Source organism: Oncorhynchus mykiss, chromosome 14 (assembly GCF_057628025.1).
Source record: "Oncorhynchus mykiss isolate SJ-2025 chromosome 14, ASM5762802v1, whole genome shotgun sequence".
Classification (NCBI taxonomy): Eukaryota; Metazoa; Chordata; class Actinopteri; order Salmoniformes; family Salmonidae; genus Oncorhynchus; species Oncorhynchus mykiss.
The window spans coordinates 29964816-29974210 of record NC_143035.1 but is presented as its reverse complement, the minus strand read 5'-3'; positions in this window follow the sequence as shown (position 1 = coordinate 29974210).

Sequence of the window (9395 nt, the reverse complement as noted above, 5' to 3'; positions counted from 1 at the left end):
GTTGATGAATGCTCCATCAGTCTTCCAACCATTTGTAGACAAGATTTTCTGAGACCTGCACGGGCAGGGTGTAGTGGTGTATATTGATGATATCCTGATATACTCACGCGCCGAGCATGTGTCCCTGGTGCGCAAAGTGCTTGGTCGCCTGTTGGAGCATGATCTATATGTCAAGGCTGAGAAATGCTTGTTCTTCCAACAATCCGTCTCCTTCCTAGGGCATCGGATTTCCACGTCAGGAGTGGAGATGGAGAGCGACCGCATTGCAGCCGTGCGTAATTGGCCGACTCCCAAGGAGGTGCAGCGATTTTTAGGGTTTGCCAACTACTACCGGAGGTTTTTCCGGGGTTTTGGTCAGGTTGCTGCTCCCATTACCTCATTGCTAAGGGGGGGCCGGTGCGCTTGCTGTGGTCGGCTGAGGCGAACAGGACTTTTAGGCACCTGAAGGCTCTTTTTACCTCGGTTCCTGTGTTGGCTCATCCGGATCCCTCTTTGCCATTCATAGTGGAAGTGGATGCATCCGAAGCTGGGATAGGAGCAGTGCTCTCTCTGCGCTTGGGTGTGCCACTGAAGCTCCGCCCCTGTGCCTTCTTTTCGAAGAGGCTCAGCCCAGGGGAGCGAAACTATGATGTGGGGGACCGGGAGCTGTTGGCTGTCATAAAAGCCTTGAAGGCGTGGAGACATTGGTTTGAGGGGGCTAAACACCCTTTTCTCATCTGGAGTACATCTGGGAGGCGAGGAGACTGAATCCTCGTCAGGCAAGGTGGGCCATGTTTTTCACTCGTTTTGTGTTTACCCTCTCTTACAGACGAGGCTCCCAGAACGTTAAGGCAGATGCATTGTCCCGGCTGTATGACACAGAGGAGCGATCCATGGATCCCACTCCCATACTCCCAGCTTCTTGTTTGGTGGTGCCTGTAGTGTGGGAGCTGGACGCGGACATTGAGAGGGCGTCACGTGCAGATCCCTCTCCCCCTCAGTGTCCAGCTAACGTCTGCTGTCCGCGACCAACTGATCTATTGGGCCCACACGTCACCCTCCTCTAGTCATCCTGGGATAGGTCGGACGGTGCGCTGTCTTGATATGAGGTACTGGTGGCCCACTTTAGCTAAGGACGTGAGGATTTATGTTTCCTCCTGCTCAGTGTGCACCCAGTGCAAGGCTCCTAGACACCTTCTCAGAGGTAAGTTACAACCCTTACCTGTTCACAACGGCCATGGTCGCACCTGTCGGTGGATTTTTTTAACTGATCTTCCACCTTCACAGGGTAACACCACGATCCTGGTCGTTGTGGATAGTTTTTCTAAGTCCTGTCGTCTCCTCCCCTTGCCGGGTCTCCCTATGGCCTTACAAACTGCGGAGGCCCTGTTTACACACGTTTTCCGGCACTATGGGGTGCCTGTGGATATAGTGTCTGATCGGGGTCCCCAGTTCACATCAAGGGTCTGGAAGGCGTTCATGGAATGTCTGGGGGTCTCGGTCAGCCTTACCTCAGGTTTTCACCCCGAGAGTAATGGGAGGGTGGAGAGAGTTAACCAGGATGTGGGTAGGTTTCTGCGGTCTTATTGCCAGGACCAGCCGGAGGAATGGGCGAAGTTCGTGCCCTAGGCAGAGATGGCCCAGAACTTGCTACGCCACTCCTCCACTCACCTTTCTCCCTTTCAATGTGTATTAGGGTATCAGCCGGTTCTAGCTCCTTGGCATCAGAGTCAGACCGAGGCTCCTGCGGTGGACAATTGGTTCCGGTGCACGGAGGAAACCTGGGAGGCCGCCCACGTCCACCTTCAGCGCACCATACTGTGCCGGAAAGTTGGCGCAGACCGTCACCGCAGTGAGGCAGTTCACACCAGGGGACAGGGTCTGGCTCTCGACCCGAAACCTGCCCCTCCGCCTGCATTGCCGGAAGCTGGGTCCGCAGTTTGTGGGGCCGTTTAAAGTCTTGAGGAGAGTGAACGAGGTATGTTATAGGTTACAGCTAGCCACCTTCTCCCGAAGTCGAAGCCCCTCCTTGTTCGGGCGGTGCTCGGCGGTCGACGTGGAGTATGTTTACTTTATTTGTTATTAAATACTCCATTACACTCAGTTTGATTATCCTGCGCCTGACTTCCCTGCCACCTATACACATGACTCTGACACTACCAGTCACTTTTTATATATAGCCCCACCTAAACCACTCCAGTACCTCTACACATTGAATAAGGTACTGGCACTGACCTGCATATACTTGCATTCTCGTGTTTCTTTAACTATCATCGTAGTTCTTGTGTGGTTTTTACTTAAATGTTTTAATCTTTGTTTCTATTATCTATAATATTATAATTGCATTGTATCCTGTGGTGAATAAACTTTTAAACTTGAAACTTACAATTACATTTAACATTCTAGTAATTTAGAAGCCACTCTTATCCAGAGCAACTTACAGGAGCAATTAGGGTTAAATGCCTTGCTGAAGGGCACATCGACAGATTTTTCACCTCAGGGATTCGGTTATTGGCCCAACACTCTTAACTGCTAGTCTACCCAACTTGAAACACATACACTCACACAAGAATTGCCTGAACCCGATTAATCAACCACATTTGCTAGCTTAGTAACATAGTAATTACAACAGGACTGTGAGTGTGGCCAAGACTGACCAAGATGACATAGGACTAGGAGGTTTGGAATGTGCCCCACAAAGCGATGTGGCTGGATTCTCCTGTAATTAGAGCCTGCCGAGTGGTCTAAGACACTGCATCGCAGTGCTAGCGGCTTCACTACAGATTCTGGTTCGATACCAGGCTAGGTCGCAGCTAGGTTGACTAAGTCGACCCATGGGCTGCGTCCTATTGGCCCAGCGTTGTCCGGGTTAGGGGAGGATTTGGCCAGGCCAACATGTCGTTGTCCCATCGTGCTCTTTTGACTCCTGTGGCGGATCGGGTACATACACCCTGACATGGTCGCCAGGTGTACGGTGTTTCCTCCGACACATTGGTGCAGCTGGCTTCCTGGCTAAGCGAGCAGTTTGTCAAGAAGCAGTGTGTCTTGGAAGATGCATGGCTGTCGACCGTCGCCTTTCCCGAGTCCGTACAGGAATTGCAGCGATGGGACAATACTGAAACTACCTATTGGGGAGTAAAAAGGCTACATTTTTTAAATAAATATATAGATTCTCCTGTAATTTGTCTGAGAAACCGTCTCAGAACCCTCATAAATAAGGGTAGTTGTGGGAACATTAGTGGTTGTAGCCTGTTTGTGTGTCACCATACTAACGCACCTGATTCAACTGGAGGTGAACAAACATGATTAGTTCAGGACTAGACAACCCATGTGTAACGTCATGACGTTCACTCATCAGTGTTCTGAGACATAGAGAAGCCGTAGTTCTGTCTCTCTCTGGTAGCGTGTGTCTCTCCTGCCTGCTGGTCTGTCAGTCCCTGGAATAGCAGCTAGCTATGTGACCATGACTACACTCAACTATTTCTGTGAGGAGAGGCTTATGGGAGGCTCCACTACTGCATACGACAACACACACACACAAGCACACACATGCTGAGAAATCACTGTACTACTCAGCAATAGCTTGACTAAAATCTGTCAAAGCCATACAGCATAATAACGACAGCAGACTTTACAGTACAAATCAATGACAACCTCGTATATACAGCACTACGTCCATCTTAGAAGAGGTTGTTCCAGTTTCCAATGCTGCATTGACTCCAAATGACCCCAACACTCTCCATATTGCTCAACATATGGTTTAATCAGGACACTTTTGGCCTGATTCCATGAGACACGCCTTGTGTATTGCAGTTGAATTTCTGGCTGATTTCAAAAGAAAAAAGAATCAGAAGAAAAACAATCATCTGAATCTTTAGCTAGACCTTCAGATATTTTTTTTTTTTTTACCTTTATTTAACTAGGCAAGTCAGTTAAGAACAAATTCTTATTTTCAATGACAGCCTAGAAACAGGAGTTTGAACTTGCAATCTTCCAGTTACTAGTCCAACACTCTAACCACTAGGCTACCCTGACACCCCAGGTAGCCTTTAACTAGAACTTTAACTAGACCTTTAACTAGACCTTTAGCTAGGCCTTTAACTAGACCTTTAACTAGACCTTTAACTAGATCTTCAGATATACATTTAACTAGAACTTTAACTAGACTTTTAACTAGACCTTTAACTAGACCTTTAACTAGACCTTTAACTAAATCTTCAGATATACCTTTAATTAGACCTTTAACTAGACCTTTAGCTAGACCTTTAACTAAATCTTCAGATATACCTTTAATTATACCTTTAACTAGACATTTAGCTAGACCTTTAACTAGACCTTTAACTAGACATTTACAGTGCCTTGCGAAAGTATTCGGCCCCCTTGAACTTTGCGACCTTTTGCCACATTTCAGGCTTCAAACATAAAGATATAAAACTGTATTTTTTTGTGAAGAATCAACAACAAGTGGGACACAATCATGAAGTGGAACGACATGATTTCAAACTTTTTTAACAAATCAAAAACTGAAAAATTGGGCGTGCAAAATTATTCAGCCCCTTTACTTTCAGTGCAGCAAACTCTCTCCAGAAGTTCAGTTAAGGATCTCTGAATGATCCAATGTTAACCTAAATGACTAATGATGATAAATACAATCCACCTGTGTGTAATCAAGTCTCCGTATAAATGCACCTGCACTGTGATAGTCTCAGAGGTCCGTTAAAAGCGCAGAGAGCATCATGAAGAACAAGGAACACACCAGGCAGGTCCGAGATACTGTTGTGAAGAAGTTTAAAGCCGGATTTGGATACAAAAATATTTCCCAAGCTTTAAACATCCCAAGGAGCAATGTGCAAGCGATAATATTGAAATGGAAGGAGTATCAGACCACTGCAAATCTACCAAGACCTGGCCGTCCCTCTAAACTTTCAGCTCATACAAGGAGAAGACTGATCAGAGATGCAGCCAAGAGGCCCATGATCACTCTGGATGAACTGCAGAGATCTACAGCTGAGGTGGGAGACTCTGTCCATAAGACAACAATCAGTCGTATATTGCACAAATCTGGCCTTTATGGAAGAGTGGCAAGAAGAAAGCCATTTCTTAAAGATATCCATAGAAAGTGTCGTTTAAAGTTTGCCACAAGCCACCTGGGAGACACACCAAACATGTGGAAGAAGGTGCTCTGGTCAGATGAAACCAAAATTGAACTTTTTGGCAACAATGCAAAACGTTATGTTTGGCGTAAAAGCAACACAGCTCATCACACTGAACACACCATCCCCACTGTCAAACATGGTGGTGGCAGCATCATGGTTTGGGCCTGCTTTTCTTCAGCAGGGACAGGGAAGATGGTTAAAATTGATGGGAAGATGGATGGAGCCAAATACAGGACCATTCTGGAAGAAAACCTGATTGAGTCTGCAAAAGACCTGAGACTGGGACGGAGATTTGTCTTCCAACAAGACAATGATCCAAAACATAAAGCAAAATCTACAATGGAATGGTTCAAAAATAAACATATCCAGGTGTTAGAATGGCCAAGTCAAAGTCCAGACCTGAATCCAATCGAGAATCTGTGGAAAGAACTGAAAACTGCTGTTCACAAATTCTCTCCATCCAAACTCACTGAGCTCAAGCTGTTTTGCAAGGAGGAATGGGAAAAAAATTCAGTCTTTCGATGTGCAAAACTGATAGAGACATACCCCAAGCGACTTACAGCTGTAATCGCAGCAAAAGGTGGCGCTACAAAGTATTTACTTAAGGGGGCTGAATAATTTTGCACGCCCAATTTTTCAGTTTTTGATTTGTTAAAAAAGTTTGAAATATCCAATAAATGTCGTTCCACTTCATGATTGTGTCCCACTTGTTGTTGATTCTTCACAAAAAAATACAGTTTTATATCTTTATGTTTGAAGCCTGAAATGTGGCAAAAGGTCGCAAAGTTCAAGGGGGCCGAATACTTTCGCAAGGCACTGTAACTGTTCATGAGTCAGCAATGTCAGATACAGCAACAATTGACTTTTAGGGTACCGATACAGCCTTACATTGAACCTTTTAACACTTGATAATCTCACCTACCCGCTCACCCTCACTGTACTCCACAGGGGTTCATCTCACCTACCCTCTCACCCTCACTGCACTACACAGGGGTTCATCTCTCCTACCCTCTCACCCTCACTGCACTACACAGGGGTTCATCTCTCCTACCCTCTCACTCTCACTGCACTCCACAGGGGTTCATCTCTCCTACCCGCTCACCCTCACTGCACTACACAGGGGTTCATCTCTCCTACCCGCTCACCCTCACTGCACTACACAGGGGTTCATCTCACCTACCCTCTCACCCTCACTGCACTACACAGGGGTTCATCTCTCCTACCCTCTCACCCTCACTGCACTCCACAGGGGTTCATCTCTCCTACCCTCTCACCCTCACTGCACTACACAGGGGTTCATCTCTCCTACCCTCTCACCCTCACTGCACTCCACAGGGGTTCATCTCTCCTACCCTCTCACCCTCACTGCACTACACAGGGGTTCATCTCTCCTACCCTCTCACCCTCACTGCACTACACAGGGGTTCATCTCTCCTACCCTCTCACCCTCACTGCACTACACAGGGGTTCATCTCTCCTACCCTCTCACCCTCACTGCACTACACAGGGGTTCATCTCTCCTACCCTCTCACCCTCACTGCACTACACAGGGGTTCATCTCTCCTACCCTCTCACTCTCACTGCACTCCACAGGGGTTCATCTCTCCTACCCTCTCACCCTCACTGTACACCACAGGGGTTCATCTCACCTACCCTCTCACTCTCACTGCACTACACAGGGGTTCATCTCTCCTACCCGCTCACCCTCACTGCACTCCACAGGGGTTCATCTCTCCTACCCTCTCACCCTCACTGCACTCCACAGGGGTTCATCTCTCCTACCCGCTCACCCTCACTGCACTACACAGGGGTTCATCTCTCCTACCCTCTCACCCTCACTGCACTACACAGGGGTTCATCGCTCCTACCCTCTCACCCTCACTGCACTCCACAGGGGTTCATCTCTCCTACCCTCTCACCCTCACTGCACTCCAGAGGGGTTTCTAAACCAGCAAAGATACCACATCAAACAGCCAGGCCCACGACCGGGGGAAGCAGGTCACCCACACACATACACACAAACCACCAGCATCAGCATCCGGACAGAAAGTGATTTCACTGTGTGAGTAACAGTTGGTTGAGTCTCAAGTCTGTCTCTGTTTATCAGTCTCGCTCAGTCTCAGCCTGTCTCTGTCTATGACTCCCGCTGAGTCTCAGCCTGTCTCTGTCTATGAGTCCTTCTGAGTCTCAGCCTCTCTCTCTCAATGAGTCCTGCTGAGTCTCAGCCTGTCTCTGTCTATGAGTCCTGCTGAGTCTCAACCTGTCTTTGTCTATGAGTCCTGCTGAGTCTCAGCTTGTCTCTGTCTATGAGCCCTGCTGAGTCTCAGCCTGTCTTTGTCTATGAGTCCTGCTGAGTCTCAGCCTGTCTCTATCTATGAGTCCTGCTGAGTCTCAGCCTGTCTCTGTCTATGACTCCCGCTGAGTCTCAGCCTGTCTCTGTCTATGAGTTCTTCTGAGTCTCAGCCTGTCTCTCTCAATGAGTCCTGCTGAGTCTCAGCCTGTCTCTGTCTATGAGTTCTTCTGAGTCTCAGCCTGTCTCTGTCTATGAGTCCTGCTGAGTCTTAGCCTGTCTTTGTCTATGAGCCCTGCTGAGTCTCAGCCTGTCTCTGTCTATGAGTCCTGCTGAGTCTCAGCCTGTCTCTGTCTATGAGCCCTGCTGAGTCTCAGCCTGTCTTTGTCTATGAGTCCTGCTGAGTCTCAGCCTGTCTCTGTCTATGAGCCCTGCTGAGTCTCAGCCTGTCTCTGTCTATAAGTCCTGCTGAGTCTCAGCCTGTCTTTGTCTATGAGCCCTGTTGAGTCTCAGCCTGTCTTTGTCTATGAGTCCTGCTGAGTCTCAGCCTGTCTCTGTCTATGAGTCCTGCTGAGTCTCAGCCTCTCTGTCTATGAGTTCTGCTGAGTCTCAGCCTCTCTCTCTCAATGAGTCCTGCTGAGTCTCAGCCTGTCTCTGTCTATGAGTCCTGCTGAGTCTCAACCTGTCTTTGTCTATGAGTCCTGCTGAGTCTCAGCTTGTCTCTGTCTATGAGCCCTGCTGAGTCTCAGCCTGTCTTTGTCTATGAGTCCTGCTGAGTCTCAGCCTGTCTCTATCTATGAGTCCTGCTGAGTCTCAGCCTGTCTCTGTCTATGACTCCCGCTGAGTCTCAGCCTGTCTCTGTCTATGAGTTCTTCTGAGTCTCAGCCTGTCTCTCTCAATGAGTCCTGCTGAGTCTCAGCCTGTCTCTGTCTATGAGTTCTTCTGAGTCTCAGCCTGTCTCTGTCTATGAGTCCTGCTGAGTCTTAGCCTGTCTTTGTCTATGAGCCCTGCTGAGTCTCAGCCTGTCTCTGTCTATGAGTCCTGCTGAGTCTCAGCCTGTCTCTGTCTATGAGCCCTGCTGAGTCTCAGCCTGTCTTTGTCTATGAGTCCTGCTGAGTCTCAGCCTGTCTCTGTCTATGAGCCCTGCTGAGTCTCAGCCTGTCTCTGTCTATAAGTCCTGCTGAGTCTCAGCCTGTCTTTGTCTATGAGTCCTGCTGAGTCTCAGCCTGTCTCTGTCTATGAGTCCTGCTGAGTCTTAGCCTGTCTTTGTCTATGAGCCCTGCTGAGTCTCAGCCTGTCTCTGTCTATGAGTCCTGCTGAGTCTCAGCCTGTCTCTGTCTATGAGCCCTGCTGAGTCTCAGCCTGTCTTTGTCTATGAGTCCTGCTGAGTCTCAGCCTGTCTCTGTCTATGAGCCCTGCTGAGTCTCAGCCTGTCTCTGTCTATAAGTCCTGCTGAGTCTCAGCCTGTCTTTGTCTATGAGTCCTGCTGAGTCTCAGCCTGTCTCTGTCTATGAGTCCTGCTGAGTCTTAGCCTCTCTGTCTATGAGTTCTGCTGAGTCTCAGCCTGTCTCTGTCTATGAGTCCTGTTGAGTCTCAGCCTGTCTCTGTCTATGAGCCCTGCTGAGTCTCAGCCTGTCTTTGTCTATGATCACTGCTGAGTCTCAGCCTGTCTCGTCTCTGTCTATGAGTCCTGCTGAGTCTCAGCATGTCTCTGTCTATGAGTCCTGCTGAGTCTCAGCCTGTCTCTGTCTATGAGTCCTGCTGAGTCTCAGCCTGTCTCTGTCTATGTGTGCCGCATAAACCAGACCATTAAGCCAGGCGATGTTATGTTACACAGCAGCACAGCATTGTTGTTTAGCCACAGGGTATTTACTGTAAGGGGCTGATGTGAGCTCTACATCACCTCTGTGGGGTGTTGGTATACAGGGGTGCTCAGTGGTGGAAGGATTAAGTATTGTAGTATTGTTGCA